The 20218-nt window shown below is 43.1% G+C and overlaps 2 long non-coding RNA genes across 2 annotated transcripts in view; one reads left to right on the forward strand and one right to left on the reverse strand.

Moving 5' to 3' along the window:
- The window catches only part of LOC140709243 (uncharacterized), a 38025-nt gene extending 18517 nt beyond the window's left edge, over positions 1-19508 (forward strand). Inside the window, exon 3 of the long non-coding RNA XR_012089671.1 lies at positions 17965-19508. This is a non-coding gene — a long non-coding RNA (uncharacterized lncRNA). The remainder of the gene's footprint in view (positions 1-17964) is intronic.
- LOC140709380 (uncharacterized) overlaps positions 1-20218 on the reverse strand; it is a 170953-nt gene that overhangs the window by 80346 nt on the left and 70389 nt on the right. The window lies entirely within an intron of this gene.

Consider the following 20218-nt stretch of genomic DNA (forward strand, 5'->3'; position numbering starts at 1 on the left):
TCCGGAGGCTGAGGCAGGAGAATGGCGTAAACCCGGGAGGCGGAGCTTGCAGTGAGCCGAGGATCCGGCCACTGTACTCCAGCCCAGGCGACAGAGCAAGACTCCGTCTCAGAAAAAAAAAAAAAAAACCATCAGACCTCATGAAAACTCCCTCACTATCAAGAGAACAGCATAAGGGTAACCACTGCCATGATTAAATTACCTCCCACCGGGTCCCTCCCATGACACATGGGGATTATGGGAACTACAATTCCAAACAAGATTTGAGTGGGGACACAGCCAAACCAAATGAGCTGGTCATGTAAATCAAACAAGCTAATGAAAGCTTGACCAGGGCTAGGAATGATGAGGCTATTTCAAGAAATATAGGTGAATGTACCACCACCCAAGGGATTTTAGGGAGGAGAGGAGCTGTCTGTGAGTAGAGAGATGGGCCGGGGTGGGCAGAGGAACAAGGTAACTGGCAAAGGGGAGTTTCCATAGACTCCCTTTTGGTTATCCAGGATTCATTTATCTATCCATTCATCCAACAGTACTTATGCATATCTACCATGTGCCAGTTGATGCTAGGTGCTAGAGATTCAAATAGGAATCCTTCTCTTTGAAGATTTTACTTCTGAAGGGAAAGGTTAGAAAAATGGACAACTAACTAAAATAATTCTGAACCATAACAAGACATATGAAGAAAACCAACAAGAGGCCAGCCAGAGAAGACCTGAGAACATGGCATTTATGAAGATTCGCTTCAGAAACAGTGAGAGATAACTGTGTGGGCAGAGGGAACAGCATGTGCAAAGGCCCTGGGGAGGAAAGTTGCTTGGTATGTTACAGGAACTGAAAGGAACTGGCCTAGTTGGAGCCTGATGAGTGAGAGGCAAAGAGTCACTGATGAAGTTGCTGAGGTTAACAGGCTGGGTCACACAGGATCTTTTAGGCATGGCCAGAAATCTGGATTTTATTTAAGTGCAATGAAGAGTTTTTAAGCTGAAGAGTGACATAATTTGATTTATATTTTAAGAAAATCCCTCCAGCAGCTGTGTGGAGAATGGGGCATAGGGGGGTGAGAGGGGAAGCAGAGGCTGTGAGTCCAGGAGGTGGCAGCAGGGGAAGCAGGAAGAGGTAGACAGATTCAAGAGGCTGGCTCTGCACCAGGTGGTGCAGAATGGATGGGACTCACAGATGGATTGGCTATGGGGAAGGAGAGCAAAGGGTTGGGGGATCAAGAATCACACCCTGGCTTACAGCTCCAGAACTAGGCAGATGATGGTGCTGCATATAGTGTTGGAGGAGCTTGGGAGGCAAGAGTGCTCCTGTCAACTAGTCCATGGCACATGAGATCCCCCAGTACCAAGAGAGACTTAAACAAACCTCATGCTGGAACTCAGAGGGACTGCCTTTCCCACTACAGGCCTGGGGTTCTCTGGCATCCCTGCTATGAGCTGATCTGAGGAAAGAATAAGATAGTCATCACATGCCACTTTATTCCAAGAAATTCCTCCAGGGAATGTGCATATAGCTAGTGTTTAAGAAGATGGGGTCTTGGAGCCAGATTGCCTCGGTTCAAATCCCAGCTCTACCATTTCCTGGCTGTGTGACTCCAGGCAAACGATTTGCTCTTTCTGTGCCTCTGTTTCCCCAGAAAACAAGGGGTGATAATAGCACCTATTTCCTAGAGTTGATGTGAAGATTAAAGTGCATTGCTGTGCTTTGTGCCAGGCACTTAGCAGAGTGCCTGGCACAAAGTAAGTGTGGATACACGCCAGCAAGAGCCAACAAGTGACACCTATTCTGTCTGTGGCTACAGGCCAACTTGCTGGTACTCAACTTTTTAGGGAGGCAAGGGGCCCAGTGGCCAGAATTTGCAAGTCTGGGCTCCAGGTCTGCCTCTTCCATTTAGTAACTACATGGCTTTGAGCAAGTTACCATAAGATCATATCAATGATCTCTGCCCTACCTGCTCTGTAGGCTTGAGGCAAGGACTCCATTAGATGGTGGACAGGTGGGCACATACAGTGAGAAGTGCTGTACTTCTTGGTTCTGCACATGGGAGACTATGTCACTGACCTGTCCTGGACAGTGGATCCATAGGACAGGGTCTTGGGGCAAGGTGCCTATTCAGGGCTCTGTGGCGGCCCAGGCCAGGCTCTCTCTGCTGTGATTCTCCCGGGCCCAAGATGAAGATTTATCATCCTTCACAAATAATAACAATGATGTCCAAAATGCTTCCTTTTCTTTATTTAGACCATTATATGATGCTATCACAGTCCATAGTCTCCATGGACTAACAGCCATTTGTGTAGGTGAGGGACCAGCCTCTGTATTTTGGGGATGAGGACAAGGGTCAGGAGATGCTCATGGTCTTGCAGAGTTTGCAGCAGGGGCTGGACAAGGTCTTCTGTCACCCAGGCAAAAGTCTTTCCCCAAAAATACACTGCCCCACCACCTTGGCCCTGGCCCCCTCCTGCTCCTGTGGGGCTCTCTTTCCCAAACTCCAGCTTCAGTTTGAGTCTCTCCTGTTGTCTATCTCCTTCACTTCTTCCATGTTCTCTTTCTTCTTAAGAAAAGTCTTAGATATGTTTCTGAGGCTGTAGACTTGGAATTCCACAGTCCACCCAGACTCCTGTGAAGGTGTACACCCAACCTTTCCTGGAAATGCCTGCCTGAGTGATGCCCACACCTCACAGTTTTCCACAATTGGGCCCTTGCTGGCATTCATTTGGGGGGAATTTTATGGGCTCCAGATAATTCCAGTTCAGCTCTTGGAAGAGAAAGTCAAAAGAAAAATGGAAAAAGAAAAACAATCTCCCTACCCCAACCACACATTTTCATAATCCGTTCCAAACTTCCCAGCTACAAATGACATAAGTTTTACTGTTTTACAAGCAACTTGCCCTTAAAATGGATGGGAGGAAATGAGATGCAAAGGGGTCCCTCGAGAGATTGACCAAATCCCAAGAAGTGAGATCCAAGGACCACCAGCCACAGTTCCCTCCTGCCTCCTCATCTTATCCTGCCCAGGATGCTCTAGGCTCTGGGAGGCAGGCCATGGGCTGGGCAGAGTCCTAGCCTCAGAATCAGAAGATCCACACTCGTGTCCTAAATCTGCCCTTATGTAGATCTCAGTTTATCCAACTATAAAAGGGGGGGTTGGACAAGATCATCTTTAAAGTCTTGCCCTACTCTAGAGGACATGATGTCTGAAAGTTAGGATGGGAACCCGGAAGCCATGTGGGAATGGCAATAAACAAAAATCCATGTAGGGACTGGACTGGCCAGAGACACCCAGATAAAAATTACACATGATTCCCTGGTCAGATTAGAGCTTAGAGGGGAAGTGAAGGCGAGAATCAAAAATCTCAGAGTATCTAGGATATTCTAGCAAAAAACACTCTCTAGAAATCTCTTAACCCAAGCAGACTTGTACTGTTCGAGAAAGAGAGAGAGAAAGAGAGAGAGAGAAATAGAGAGAGAGAACCCCATTCCACAGATGGGGAGGTGGAAGACAGGAAAGTTAAGTGACTTGCCCCAATCACAATGCCCACAAGGGCAAAGGGCAGCACTTAAAGGAAGAGAAATGCTTTAAAAATATCCTGGCATCTAAAAATAGTGTGCAGCTTGGCCTGGCTGACTCAAAGGGGTCATGTTTTATGGCTGCCCCCATCTGCTTTTCTGGGACTATGCAGCTCAGCCTGCTCTGGTTATAGTTTTTCCATGAGCTTGGCTCAGATTTCCCTGTCCCACTGGTGAGCCCATGGGTCAGTGCCTGATTTTCCAACGTTTATCTTTCCCATTTACAATTTCCCCATGTAAATGGACAATTCGTTTGGTCTCTTGTGATTCTGACTCTAGAGCTAGACTATGGGGTAATCAAGCAAGAAGTCCTCCCTCACTTCTCAGAAAGCCCTACAGCCATTTGTAAGCACCATACCCAACAGGATTGAGCCCATCCTGAGCTACTCCCTGTGCCCCACTAGCCTGCCTGCTGGGTCCCTTTCTCTCAATGGGCCCTGCAGCCTCAGGGTCTGTGGCCTCAGTTCCCTCGTTCATCACCCCTCTGCAGGCCAGCTCCACACTAGCTTTGTGCTCCACACTAAGCAAACAATGCAAATTTGGCACCTTCCTTCCCTTCACAGTGCCTACAATCTAGGAGGAGACAGAAGTGAGTGGCACATACTCCATGGGTGCACGGAGAGGCCGGTGGGCTCAGCCAGGACCACATTAACTTGGAGGCTGCAGTGGAGATGTCTACTCTGCAGCTTAGATGTGGGGATTTGGGGACCAGAGGAGGAGTCAGGGTCGGTGTGTCCCTGGCTGTCTCAGTCTACCATTTTAGCACTGGAAGGATCCTGGTGACACACTCCACACTGGGTTCGATCCCCTTTTGGATCTGTTCCCAGTTGTTTCTCATGGGATTGTCTCATCTTCTGAGGCCCAACACAGGGTCTGCACAGAGAGGCCCAGGACAATCTATGGACTTGAGCTGAACAGAAACACTACCTATGGCTCCCTAGCCAATTCACTAGCATCCTCAGGGAAGAAAGCAAAAGGGAGGAGAGAAAGTACAAGTCCACAGCGTGGTAGGTTTGGCTCACCCATGTAGAAGATGAGTGTGTTGGCCGGGTACGGTGGCTCACACCTGTATTCCTAACACTTTGGGAAGCTGAGGTAGGGGGAGCACTAGAGGCCAGAGTTAGAGACCAGCTTGGGTCACACGGTGAGACTCCATTTATACACACACACATATGTGTGTGTATGTGTGTGTGTGTGTGTGTGTGTGTGTGTGTGTGTATATATATATATATGGACAGAGGTGGGGGTGGCTGGAAGATAACAGGAGACTGGGTCATCTGGGAAAAGTGCTCTGTGAGCAGGTACTCAAGCCTAGTTTTTTTCCCCAACCTTGGCAATCAGATAATTCCTCCCTCCCCCTCCTCCTCCTCTACCCCAGGCAACAGCCAGGACTGAGAGCAGCGTTAGTGACAATCACTGCATTGGAGAGATTAGAGAAAGTCTTTAAAGGAGACTACTTGAGGATGATTTGAAATTGGTTGGGAGTTAGGATTAGCATGGTCTATTGAAATTCCAGTTTCAAACCAGAACCTTAAATTACCTGAAGCATTTTGTTTCCTTCCCAATTCACCCCAAAGCAACAATAGAGTCCCTCATACTTGTATAACTATCACAGTCATTAACTCATTCTATTATCTGGTGAGCACTATTGTTCCATTGGACAGATGAATAAACCAAGGCACAATGAAGAACAGTCACTGAAGTTAGGAAATAATAAAAGTAGCAGATTGAGATCAAACACTGATCTCCTCCCTGGGAGCCCCCATTGCTTTCTCCATGGTTGCCCTGAAAGATCCACACAAGGCTGGATTTCGGACTTTCTAGTTTGAAATAGAACCACGGCTGACTCATGGACATGCATTGGGTTTCCCTCAGCTCCTTTTGATTTTGTCCCCTACTCTCTCTGTGTGATCTTGGCCAGTGTTTTGGCTATAAATATTGACTCTCTGACCATGACTCTAAAATATAAATCCACAGCCATGAACTCCAGATGCATCAACTTAGGCTTCTAATTGGCATCTTCCACTTTCCTGTCCAACTCTTGATTTACCACCAAATCGTACTCCCCACTACTCCCCAGTCTTCCTGCATCTCAGTAAATGTCTCCACCCTTCCCCAGGTTGCTCACCTAAAGATCATCTTTGATTCCTCTGTCCCACATGCCCCTCATCTAATCCATCAGAAAGTACTGTTCCTCAGAAGCACATCCCAAATCTATCCACCTCCCTTGATCTCTACTGAGACATCTTAGTCAGTCACTGTCATCTTTCTCCTGGACACTGCAGTAGCTTCCAGACAGGTTTCTCTGATTCCACATTCCTCACCTTGTCCCTCAACATTCTCCACTCTGTAGCCAGAGCAATCCTTATAAATGGAGATCAGATCAAGCTACAACCCTCCATTGACTCCCCACTGCAATTAAAACATAATCCAACCTCCTTGTGCTAGTCTACAAGGCCTACTTAATCCAGGCTTCTGCCTCTGGAATCATCTGCTCCCTGTCACCAGCACCATCCACCTTGGCCTTCTTTCTGGTCCTCCAACATACCCAGCTTGTTCTAGCCCCAGGATCTTTATAGTAGCTGCCCCGCTGCTTGGATCACTCTTCCCCAAGAACATTACATAGTCAGCTCTTTTTTATTTTTGTAAATGCTCTCCCTTTCTAAATCTACCTACCAAAGTAGCCAATCCCTAGCCAATTGGAGCCCTCCTGCTTTCTCAATTCAGGGGCATATTGTCTGTCTCCGACAAGGAAAGACCTTGTCCATCTTGTCTGCTCTGACTTCCTGAAACAGCTGGGCCCAGGGGAGGTGTTGAGTGAACAAATGGATAAATGAATTAAGCTGCTCACACCTCATAGTATGAGAACTAAATGCAATATTCTGAAGAAACAGGCCCAATTCGTACCTCCCTGTCATATATACATATGCATATAATGTACATAATATCCACAAAAAAACAAGGGTTTGGGGGAACAGAAACATTCATTAGTGATATGGCTTTGGAGGATTTTTTTAAATCCCTCTGTACCTCAACTTTCCTATCTGAAAAGTGGAAATAATACTTACTGCACTGAAATAGTGTGAGGACTTAGTATCTGTAAATCACCAGTGACAGAGCCTCGCAAGTAGTAGGTGGGGTCACTAGATGGCATCTGTCGTGATTATTTTTCATTGTCATTGCACACCTCTCAGGTCCCTTGCTTGGTCAAACAGGCTCAGTGACTCCATCGCCCTGTGACCTCCTCCTCTCCTAATCCTTCCCTCGTGTTGCTAGGAATTGAGGCTTTGAAGTGAGAAAGAAGATCATGCTCTGACTCTACCACTTATAGCTTTATGATCTTGGGAAAGTTACTTGATCCCTCTGAGCTCCCAGTCTCTTTATCTAGAAATGGTGCTAATAAAAGCACTTACCTACTGGGGGTGCTGTGAAGTCTACATGAAGTAAAATAGGAAAAATGTATCATACGTGTTTGAAAAGTGACCGCTATTATTATCTATCATACACACCTGTGCATGTACATGCACAGCCATGTGCGCACACACACACGCGCACACACAACTCTTCTCTCTTGGCTGGGTCCAAGAGCTACTGATGTGAACTTTAGGAATGGAATCAATTAGAATTATTTTTGAAACCTCATCTGTTTCGATTTAACAGGAAGCTTCTGTTCAATGAAATGCAGCATTAGTCAATGAAAAATCAAAGGCCCTGGATTTCAGGACTCAGCTGTCCATGAAGGCTGAGCAGAGACTCCCAGACCCTACGGGTTTTCCAGGTCCAGCCTTCACTTATACACATCCCTCCTCCGCGAGCTGCCTTGTCCTCAGGGATCTCTGGGAGGAGAGAGGCCTGTCTATTCCAAGCGCAGGGTCTCTGTCTGCTGGCCCTGAGCCATGCCCTTCTAAGCACCGGGCATCCCTCCCTGGGGATGTAATTACCTGTATCTGCTTCGGTGTTCCCCTGATTCCATATTGAGGACAAGAGCTGCCTGATTTTTATCTGTGGCTCTAAGGCCCAGCCAAGTGCCTAGCACAGAAAAGACACTAGATGAAAATTTTTTATGGAAAAAAAAAAGATGATTGACTCAATGAATAAATGATTTAGTTGCAATAACTATAACTAATATTTACTGTGCTGCTTACCATGTGCCACGCACCATTTTAAACGCTTTTCATGTATTGACTCGTTGAGGCGTTATAACAACACCATGAGATAGTTTCTCTTATTTAGCCCCAATTTACAGATGAGAAAACTGAGGCATAGGAAAGTTAGTAACTTGCTCACAGCCACATACAACAAGTTCAGTAACTGGGATTCCAACCCAAGCAGCAGGATTCCAAGGCCAACATTCACAACCCTGGCACTGTGTCACTCATTCATTCATTCATTTATTCATCAAACACTCACTGAACGCCTCCATTGTGCCCAGCCCTGGACTGGGCTCTAGAAACACCCTGATGGTTTAGACCTGCTTCCCACAAGGAGGTCACAGTCTAGGGGAAGAATAACAGAAATGAGTTGTTACGTGGGCCAAAGGCAGGGGTGAGTGTGGGGAACTTCCTCAGCAGAGGTCAGCACAACCAACCCACCCTGGTCAGGTTAGAGGAGACTTCTTGGAGAAAGTGACCCTTGACTGTGTTGGCTAGACATAGGGGAAAGAAGGGGCATTGCAGGCAGAGAGACATGTACAAAAATGTAGAGGTAAGTAAGCCTGGTGCCTCTGAGAATGGCAAGCACCTGAGGTGAGGGAGTACTACAGGTGGTAAGTAGGAATGGCAAGAGAAGAGGCCAAGAGGCCATCAGGACCAGGTCAGGGAGGGCTAGTGTAGTCTACAGAGGAGCTTAGACATTATCCCAGAAGTGTGGGTACCCAAGGAAAGGCTTATGGCTCTTCCTATTGGATTGTATGATTTAGTGAATTAATGCAAGAGGATGAGGAAGAGGGGTGGCACTTCACAAAGTAAATATTATCTACACATACTTGCCATGAGCATATACATCCATCCACCATACACCCATGCACACCCCCCTGTATGGCACCAGAGTTAGGAATGTGGACAAGAAAATTGAGGACTGGAGATGATGACTTTTAACAGAATCCAGATTTGGCTCCCTCAGTACGATCCCTTCCTTCCAACAGAGGGTTGTGCCCCAGGCCTGGAGGCATGCTCCCCACCACCATTCCTATAAAACATTCGCATCCTTACCTACCAAAGATGTTGGCTCTCACTTCACAGGAGTCCAGTGTGGGAACCGTAGGTGTCCATGCCTGAAGTTAGGCTCTGCAGTCTTGCGATGGGCCAAGACCCACATCCCAGAGGATAATGATTGTCATACGGGGGAAACAGGCTTAGAGGTGAACAACTGGTTTTCCAGAGAGCTCAGTGAGCTGTGGGCTTGAGCATTTACAACCTGAAGGGAAACATGGAGGCAAGACCAGAGGACCTCATGTCCTGAGATAATCAGGACATGGACTAGGCCCCTTCTTGAGAGTCCTTCCCTTGCAATCTCCAACGTTTTGCTCTGGGATTGTCATTGCCTTTCTGGCTCCAGCCCCAAGTTTTTTAGAAACTAATTCTAACATTATTCCCTGCCATGTGATTGCAGCACAAGACATCATAGAATAGTACCAGAAACAGCTAGTTTTACAACCAGATGTCTGTAGGTTTGGATCTTGACTCCACCACCATCGGCCCGATATGCTCACTATGTTTCCTTCCCCTGTTAATTCACCCCTCAGAGCCTCACTTTCTTCTTCTATGAACAGGAATTAGCCATGCCTACCTCACAGAGTTATGGTGAAGATTAAACAATTCAGAATGCAGAATTCAGAAGGGAAACCAGTGTACTTCCCTACTTTCTGCTCTATCTTCCTGTAGTGAGAGGCTGTTCTGTCCCCTCCACAGGGGTGGCCTGTTTTCAGTCAAGGAATCTCCAGCCTTACCGCAGAGAGCAGCTCGCCACTTCCTGTCCATGCACATGCTACTGTGTCCAATGGATGGGGCAGGTGAAATGGACAGTGTGGGGTGACTATGATATCGGGGTGGAGAGCCCTCCCATGGGCCTTGAGATCCTTGGTGAATCTGTCCCCAGGTTGGAGACCTACACCAACCCCACTGATGATCCTGTTCTGCTGGACTCACGTCTCATAAGGGACTGCCCTGGGAGAAGTCATGGGATTTTGTTCCAAGCAGGGCCCAGGCACTCATCTCTCACCAAACTCCCAGGGATTCTCCTGGCTGAAATGACAAGGACTTTGACAAGGATGGATCTTGAGTCAGCTCCTCTGAGCCCTCTTCTGGACTAGGCTTTGAATCAGGGCCCTATCCTTGGCTCGCTTAGTGCACTTTTAACAAGAATCCTGCTGATCAGTTTAGTGAAAATCCCTGGCCTCTGATCATCCTCCATATATGATCAAATTCCTCACCCTCACTCTCTATAGCTTATCACCCAGCTTGCCTTCAGCAAGAATCCTGTTGAGTCAGTTTACCCAGAATCCCTCTTCTCCTTGATGTTTCTTTCCTCTTAGTAATTTTCCATACACTGCCCTCCGCCCTGCTCCTTAATTCCCCATTTGTTCTGCTGTATTCGGAGTTGAGCCTGATCTGTCTCCCCTCCTGCAAAACCCCCATTGCAATAGTCCCACTTGGATAAAGTCTCCCTTACCATCTTTAACAAGTGTCATAAATAATCTTCCTTCAGTAGAAACTCCCAGGAACTGACATTGTGTTTTGGACCATTTAAGAACTTGTGATTTTTCATGAGAGTGTAGAGAGGTGCGGTCAGAGTTGGAAGTGCCCAGCTGGCCAAAGAACCCCACGGCAGTGGGGAAATGAAACAGCTCCATGAAGACTGACAAGTAATTCCCTCAGAAGAGGAGAGGGAGGTGTCCTTGACCATGAGTGGGGAGAGCAAATACTATTTCCATCACCAGTGAACCAGCAGAGGGAAACAAATGGAATCTTACCTCCTCAGCAACCTCACTGTGCCTTCCCTTCTCTCTCTTCTCTCCTGTCCCAGCTTTCTGCTTCACCAGTCCCTTCCACAACCTTTCCTCCTTCTCCTTCTCAGCACAACTGCTGCACACCTTGAATAGGACTCTTTCTCTAGGTCCCATTTTCTCCTTTTGTAAATTGAAAATGGTAACCTCTCTCATAGCTACTTCTCTCTCTCTCTCTCTCTCTCTCTCTCACACACACACACACACACACACACACCCTTGATGAATCAGTGGTTTATCATTTATTCTGCTAACATTCAAATGACCCTGACCTTTTAGGAGTCCCCCCAAAAAAATCAAAGTGCAAGAGTCCACGTTATGAGGTGGTGGAATGAACCATCATAATAGTCTCATGTGATGGTGTTGACTGTGTGTTAGACACTGCTCAGTGCTTCAGACATGTTTGCTTATAAAACTAGGAAAGCATCAACTGTCTTTCTCAAAGAATGGGGTGAGCATGAGGGGAGAGGGGAATGTTATAATACTACACTGAGTTTATGTGTTAATTTGGGGAGAATTAGCAGCTATGCAGTCCGTCAACATGTAGCTTCTATTCCTTTATTAAGGCCTTATTTTATGATATTTTCTTAAAGTTTAATATTTTCCTTCATAAAGTTCTTGCACACTCTTCATTCCTACTTTATAGTTTCTATTGTTGTTGTAAAAAGGTGGGACTTACTCGATTTTCTAGTTAGTTATTATCGTTGTAAAGGAACACTTAATCTTTTGCAATTATGAAATATGTCTGACATCAAAAGGTACAAAGAATAAGAAAATGAGCACCCAATACCCACCATGCTGATAAGAATAAAAACAGTATACATACAGTTGAAGATCTCTGAGGACCTCCCTCCTACCTCATTCCTTTCTCTCCCATTAGAGTAACCACCCTCCTTGATAGGATGTGTCCTTTCCATTTATATCTTATGCTCTTATACTCCTTCACACATTGTATAGGATCATTTTGCATGTTTTTGATTTTGTGTGAACATAAACATTATATAGTATCATTTTGCCTGCCTTTAAACTTCATACAAATGTTATCCTACTGTATATCCTTCTGTGATTTGTTTTTTTGTTTTGTCTTGTTTTGTTCTCGTTCAATAGTGTGTGTGAGATTTCCCCACATTGATTCATGTAGCTCTGGGTCTGGTTTTTTTTTTCATTTTCACGGACACATAGTACCTTACAGTATAGAGTTATACCACAACCTATTCACCAATTCTGTTCTTTTTTTTTTTTTTTTTTTTTTGACGGAGTCTGGCTCTGTCGCCTAGGCTGGAGTGCGGTGGCGCGATCTTGGCTCACTGCAAGCTCCGCCTCCCGTGTTCACGCCATTCTCCTGTCTCAGCCTCCCCAGTAGCTGGGACTACAGGCGCTGCCACCATGCCCGGCTAATTTTTTGTGTTTTTTAGTAGATAAAGAGTTTCACCATGTTAGCCGGGATGGTCTCAATCTCCTGACCTCATGATCCGCCCACCTCGGCCTCCCAAAGTGCTGGGATCTCTTGATCAACATTTAGGTTGCATGCATTTTCTTTTCACTCTTTCTTTCTTCTTTTTTTTTTTTTTTTTTTTTTTTTTTGAGACGGAGTCTAGCTCTGTAGTCCAGGCTGGAGTTCAGTGGCGCGATCTCAGCTCACTGCAACCTCTGCCTCCCAGGTTCAAGCGATTCTCTTGCCTCAGCCTCCCAAGTAGCTGGGATTACAGGCATGCACCACCACACCCAGCTAATTTTTGTATTTTTAGTAGAGATAGGGTTTCACCTTGTTGGCCAAGGTGGTCTCCGTCTCCTGACCTTGTGATCCACCCACCTCAGCCTCCCAAAGTGCTGGGATTATAGGAGTGAGCAACCACAGCCGGCCTTTTTTACTCTTTCAAACAATGTTGAAGGAATATTCCTGTGCATGCTTCCTTATGTGAGAATTTCATATATATATAAGATGTGTCTGTGTGTGTGTGTTTGTATCTTTATCAGATATTACCAACTTGCCCTTCAATGTAGTTTCACAAATGTCCTTTCCCATGGGCAGTGTATGAGAGCTCCTATGGTCCCATAGTCTCTTCAACACATGAAATTGTCAGACTTTCACATTTTTGCAAATCTGATATGTGCATAATATAATTACAGTGTAATTTTAATTTGATTTTCACTACTTAATTTGTGACCAAGCACCATTTCAAATATTCAGGTTTTCTCTTCTGTGAATTGACTCTTGGCATACTTTGGCTATTTTTCTGTAGGGTCCTTTGCATTATCTAATTGATTTAAAGGTCTTTTTATGTATTCTACATACTCATCACTTTTTTGTGAAATGTGTTGCATATATCCTCTCCTAGTCTGTAACTTCTCTTTTTACATTGTTTGTAATGTCTTTTGATGCATATAAACGTTTGAATTTCAATGTAGTCAAATCTATCCATGTTTTCCCATACTTGTTTCTGTTTTTTTGTAAACTGTTTATAAACTGTCATTGTATACCCTGAGGTCAGAAAGATATTCTCCTATGTTTTTATCTGAAACTGTTATGTTTTTGGCTTTCCATATTCTTCCATATTGATTCTAGAATTAATTTTTGCATAGAGTGAGAGTTAGCAGAACAATTTTACTTTTTCCATAGATCGAGAACTATCTGTAGATAGATAACACTTGTCCCAGCTGATTGAATTGCCCATCATTTTGCCACTGGTTTGAAATGTCACCTCTGTCATGTAAAACAGCGTTTCCCAATCTTTTTGGCACCAGGGACCAGTTTTGTGGAAGACAATTTTTCCACGGACATGGGGGCAGGGATGGTTTCAGGATGATTCAAGGGCATTACATTTACTGTGCACTTTATTTCTATTATTATTACATTGTAATATATAATGAAATAATTATACAACTCACCATAATGCAGAATCAGTGGGATCCCTGAGCTCGTTTCCTGCAACTAGATGGTCCCATCTTGGGGTGATGGGAGACAGTGACAGATCATCAGGCATTAGATTATCATAAGGAGCATACAACCTAGATCCTTCACATGTACAGTTCACAATAGGGTTTGTGCTCCTGGGAGAATCTAATGCCACTGCTGATCTGGCAGAAAGCGGAGCTCAGGCAGTAACACGAGCAATGAGGAGTGGCTGTAAACACAGACGAAAGTTTGCTCCTGCTGGCTGGCTCACTCCTCACCTGTCACTCAACCTCCTGCTGTGCAGCCCAGTTTCTAACAGGTCACAGACCCATACCAGTCTGTGGCCGGGGGTTGGGGACCCCTGATGTAAAAAGTTTCTGTAGGGGTAGGGGTCTGTTTTAGGCTCTCTATTCTTATCTGTCGCTCTGTTTATCTAATCCTGTACCAAGTATCAAATGTTTTCATTTATGAGATTTTTTAAAATTTAAGTATTTAATTATTTAAATAGGTAATACATTTATATAAGGCAAAATAAGATATAAAAGAAAAAGTGTCCATCCCACATCCTTTCCCCCATTCCACTTCTAAACAGATAAACACAGATTTTTATGTATATTCAAGCAAATATAAATATATAATTATCCCTCCATCTTTTCACACAATTGTGATGTGTCATTTACACTAGATTTTTTACCTAACAGTATGCCCTGAAGATCTGCCATGTGAGTACATTGAGAGATTCCTCATGTTTTGTATAGGTTTATGGCTTTTTTTTTGTATGGGAATAATACATGTATCATAGTTTATTTAACCATTCCCCTATTGATGAGCATTTAGGTTGTTTTCAATCTTAACTATTACAAACAACTCTGCATATGTCCCTTCCTCTGCATATTCTGCAAATCTATCTTTAGAGTAAATTCTTAGATTTGTTAGATCAGAGAATACATACACTTCTAATGTGAATGGGTTTTTGCCAGATTGTCCTTCATGGAGACCAGATCAGTTTATACCCTAACAACATTGTTTCCTCAGCCTTATCAACAGAGTATATATTTCAAATTCTTGGATTTTTAAAATCATTTTGACAGCTGAAAAATGGTATCTTGGTGTTGCTTTAATCTGCATTTCTATTATGAGCAAGGTAGAACCTTTTTCTGTGAACCACTTGATCATATCCTTTGCCAATTTTTCTATCGAGTTCTTGGTTCTTTATCTCATTGGTTTCTATGACCACTTTATCAATTAGGGAGATTAACCTTCTGATGAAAAGAGTATCAAATATTCTTTCCCAATAAAGTTATCTTTGACTTTGTATTTTGGCATAAAGATTTCCTTAATGTAGTGTAAGTGTTCTATTTTTTTTCTCTAAGGTCTTCTCTGTCTTAGGTCATAATTTGAAAGATCTTCCTGATCCCAAGATTACAAAAGGATTTTCTCAAGTTTTCTTCTAGCATGTTGTGGCATGATTTTGGCTTTTCAATCTTTGATCCATTTGGAAGTTATTCTGGTATATGGTGCTAGGTATGACCCTAACCTTATTTTTTTTCCACATGACCAACCAATGACCCCAACCACATTTATTGAACAGTTAATCATTTCTCCCATTGATCTTAGAAGCCAGTTTTTTTCATATACTAAGCTCCCATATGTGTATTCACTTCTATTTCTGGACTTTCTATTATAGTTGATTGGCCTGTCTTGCTGTTCATGCATCAGTTCCTCACTGTTTCAATTACTGAGACTATTATGTTTTAATATCTGGTAGAGCTAGTCCCCTGATAGTACTCTTCAGAGTTTTTCTGAATGTTTTTGTTTCTTTATTTTTTCACATGAACTTTAGAATCAGCTTGTCTGGCTAAAAAATAAAATTGCTGATATTTTATTGAGCTCACATTAAATTTAGAAATTAACTTAGGGAGAATTGACATCTTTATGATGTTGAGTCTTCCTAGCCAAAAACATGGTCTTTCCAATTATTCAAGTCTTCTTTTGTGTCCTGTAGAAGTGTTTCAACATTTTCTTTGTATAGGACTTGCTCCTACCTTTAACTTTATTGAAAGGTAGTTTATTTTTGTTGTTGTCATTGTCACTACTCTTGTAAATTAGATATTTTCTTTCATTCTGTCTTCCAAATGGTTATATTTATACATGACAGTAGTTAATTCTTGTTTTTTAACTTTACGTATCCCTCTTACTAAATTCTCTCACTGCTGGCAATAGTTTCCCTGTAGGTTCTTCAGGGCTTCCAGGTATATAATCATCTACAAGTAGTGCTAATGTTACATCCTCCTTCCCAGCTTTTGTCTCTCTAATATTTTTCTTTTGCTTTGTTGCATCATTTAGTAGTATAGGGGCAGTTCAACAAATAACATCCTTTTTCTTTGCCCAAATTCTGAACCCACTGAGAATAAAACAGATGGAGGACAAAATATCATTTTATTGCTGATAAAGTTTAGGTATGAGAAAGTGTGGCTTCTATCTGCCCTACCCACTCATTCACAAGCACCACTAGCCTGGGTGCACCCCTTTAACCATAGGCCATGGGCGCTGACATGGAGTATTTCCATCAAAAATCATTTTTAAAATATTATTTGATTCATATTTCCTCTTTAACCCAAGCCTGTTGGGTCAAAGTCTTTGTTTGATTGTTTCCATTTTCCACATAGAGGGTGATGTGATTTGGTTCTGTGTCCCCATCCAAATCTCATGTCTAATCATAATCCCCATGTATTGGGGGAGGGACTTGATGGGAGGTGATTGTATCATGGGGGTGATTTTCCCCATGCTGTTCTCATGATAGTGAGGGAGTTCTCATGAGATCTGATGGTTTAAAGGTGTGTGGCAGTTCTACCCCTCCCTCTCTTTCCCCTGCCACCATGTAAGACGTGCCTTGCTTCCCCTTTACCTTCCACCATGATTGAAGTTTCCTGCGGCCTCCCCCACCATGTGGAACTGTGAGTCAATTAAACCTCTTTTCTTTTTAAATTACCCAGTCTTAGATAGCTCTTTATGGCAGTGTAAAAACAGACTAATACAGAAAATTGGTACCAGGAGAGTGAGGTACTACTATAAAGATACCTGAACATGTGGAAGCAACTTTGGGACTGCGTTACAGGCAGAAGTTGGAACAGTCTGGAGGGCTCAGAAGAAGACAGGAAGATGTGGGAAAGTTTAGAACTTCTTAGAGACTTGTTGAATGGTTGTGACCAAAATACTAACAGTAAAATGGACAATGAAGTCCAGGCTGAGGTGCTCTCAGACAGAGATGAACAACTTACTGGGAACTGGAGTAAAGGTCACTCTTGCTATGCTTTAGCAGAGACTGGCGGGATTTTGCTTTTGCCCTAGAGATCTGTGGAACTTTGAACTTGAGAGAGATGATTTAGAGTATCTGATGGAAGAAATTTCTAAGCAACAAAACAATCAAGATGTAACCTGGCTGTTTCTAAAAGTGTACAGTCATATGCATTCACAAAGAGATGATCTGAAATCGGAGCTTATGCTTAAAAGGGAAGTAGAGCAAAAAAGTTTAGAAAATCCCAGCCTGGCCAAGTGGTAGAAAAGGAAAACTCATTTTCTGGGGGAAAATTCAAGGCAACTACAGAAATTTGCATAGTAACAAGGAACCAAATGTTAATAGCCAAGACAATGGGAAAAGTGTCTCTAGGGCACTTCAGAGATCTTCGTGGCAGCCCCTCCCATCACAGGCCTGGAGGTCTAGGAGGGAAAAATGGTTTCATGGACCAGGCCCAGGACCTGGCTGTTCTGTGCAGCCTCAGGACATGGCACTCTGCGTCCCAACAGCTCCAGCTCCAGCCATGGCTAAAATGGGCCAAGGTACAGCTCAGATCATGCAAACCCCAAGCCTTGGCAGCTTCCATGTGGTGTTGGGCCTGTGGGTGTGCAGAAGACAAGAATCGGGGTTTGGGAACCTCCACCTAGATTTCAGAGGATGTATGGTAATGCCCCGATGTCCAGGCAGAAGTCTGCCACAGAGGTGGAGTCCTCATGGAGAACCTCCATTAGGGCAGTGTGAATGGGAAATGTGAAGTTGGAGCCTCCAGAGAGAGTCCCCACTGAGGCACTGCCTAGTAGAGCTGTGAGAAGAAGGCCACTGTCCTTCAGACCCTAGAATGGTAGATCCACTGACAGCTTGCACTGTACAGCTGAAAAAGTCACAGGCACTTAGCACTAGCCCGTGAAAGCAGTCACAGGAGCTCTACCCTGCAGAGCACAGGGGTGGAGCTGCCCAAGGCCTTGGGAGTTCACTCCTTGCATCAGCATGCCCTGGATGTAAGACATGGAGTGAGAGGAGACTATTTTGGAGCTTTAAGATTTAATAACTGCCCTGCTGGGTTTCAGACTTGCATAGGGCCTATAGCCCCTTTGTTTTGGCCAACTTCTCCCTTTCAGAATGGAAGCATTTACCCAATGCCTGTACCCTCATTGTATCTTGGAGGTAACTAACTTGTTTTTATTTTTTATTTTACAGGCTCATAGGCAGAAAGGACTTCTCATATCTCAGATAAGACATTGGACTTCGACTTTTGAGTTAATGCTGGAATGAGTTAAGACTTTGGGGGACTGTTGGGAAAGCACAGCTGGTTTCAAAATGTGAGAAGAACATGATGTTTGGGAGGGGCCAGGGCAGAATGATATGTCTTGGCTCTGTCCCCACCCAAATCTCATGTCAAATTGCAATCCCTACATGTCAGGGGAGGGATCTGGTTTGAGGTGATTGGATCATGGGGGTGGTTTCCCTATGCTGTTCTCATGATAGTGAGTGAGTTCTCACAAGATCTGATGGTTTAAAAGTTTAAAAGTGGCAGTTCTTCCTTCACTGTCTTTCTCCTGCTGCTATGCAAGACATGCCTTGCTTCACCTTCACCTTCCACCATGATTGTAAATTTCCTGAGGCCTCCCAGCCACTTAAACCAATTAAACCTCTTTTCTTTATAAAGTACCCAAACTCAGATAGTTCTTTATAGCAGTGTGAAAATGGATTAATACAGAGGGGCTTTTTTGTTTTCTGATTTTAGTATTAATTTCTAATTTAAACCTTTGTGATTAGAGAATATTGTCTAAACCATCACTTTTACTTTTGTATGGATATATACTAGTTGATGATTTGATACCAGTATTCAAGATGTAATGATCAAATCAGGATAATTAAGATATCCATCACCTTAAACATTTATCTTTTCTTTCTGTTGGGAACATTATAGTGTCCATATTATTAATATTTTTATTTTTGTAATTTATCAAGGTTTTCTTGTTGTCTTATATTAATTGTCACAAACATTTTATGGCCAATTGAATTTTTCAATGGTAGATTATCTGTTTTTAGAATATAGATTTCAAAATGATATTTAGTCTTCTCTATCCTTAACTATTTCTTGTCCATTTGCCTAATATATACTATGATCACTGAATTAAGTCTTCCATTAATCATGTATTTATGGTTTATTTCCCCTTGTAGCTCCTGTAGTTTCAGTTTTATGAATATTGATGCTATATTGTTTTGTGCATAGATACCTATAACGGTTATGGACAATGACGTCCAGGTATGATACACATGTGTAGTCCACACCCACATTATATCAGGGTTGGTCTTTATGACCTATAGAATATGAAAATATCACAAAAATTATGGTATATATTACTTCTGATATTAGGTTATAAAAGACCCCAGGACTTTCATCTTGGGTGCTCTCTGTTTCTCTCTCCCTCCCTCCCCCTTTCTCTCTGCTGCCCCAACAGCCAAATGAGCGAGCTTGGAGCTGCATCTGCCAGTCCCAGTAAAGCTTTCAGCTGATTATATCCCTGGCCAGCAGCCTACTGCAGCTTCCTGAGGAACCCTGAACCAAGCCAGAACCACCCAGCTAAGCAGCTCCAAGATTCCTGATCTTCAGAAACTGTATCAAATAATAAATGTTCATTGTGTTAAACTGCTAAATGTTAGGGTAATTTGATATGCATCAATGGATAATAAATATGTTAATTGTAAATAGCAACCTTTACATATAACATGCCTGTCTTTGACTCATTTAATGCTTTCTGACTTGAGATCCTGTTTGTCTAATTATGATCTTTGTCTTCGTGTCTGCATTTGATGGATAGACCTTTGCCAAAATGTTTATTTTAAATCTATATGAATGGCTTTGCTTTAGGTATAATATGTCTCTTTTATACTGCTTAGAATTTCTTTCTTTGTGACAGTCTTTTTCTTTTAATAGGTGATTTTAGCCTGTTCACATTTATTAATATGACTGATGTATTTGGTCTTGGCTTCTGCATGTTTTTCAGTATTGATGTTACTTTGCTGAGTTCTTCACTATGAACTCTCTTTTCTTTGTGTGTGTGTGTGTGTGTGTGTGTGTGTGTGTGTGTGAAGTTAGTTTGACAGTTAGAAAAACTGCATTTTTTTTTTAGTGGTTATATTTGTACTTAGGACTTTATATAACTTCTTTAGTTCTCTACTTCTTTAGATAGCATCTATTAGTTCCCTCCTATGAACAATGATAAAGCGGTATACTTCTTTCTTCTCCTTTCCTTTTCTTTTCTCCACTTCTCAATTTATGTCATTTATATTACTTTTTCGGTATATACTTCTGTACTGTTAAATAGGCATATAGTTCAATCACTTGATTTGTCAGCTTTAAAATACATGCTTTTATTCTTGGTTGTAAAAGTTTAAGCAAACAGCGAACACTCTACCTTCAATCTTCCTCCTGATCCTCTCATAA

This window comes from Chlorocebus sabaeus, chromosome 20, assembly GCF_047675955.1.
Source record: "Chlorocebus sabaeus isolate Y175 chromosome 20, mChlSab1.0.hap1, whole genome shotgun sequence".
NCBI classification, from domain to species: Eukaryota; Metazoa; Chordata; class Mammalia; order Primates; family Cercopithecidae; genus Chlorocebus; species Chlorocebus sabaeus.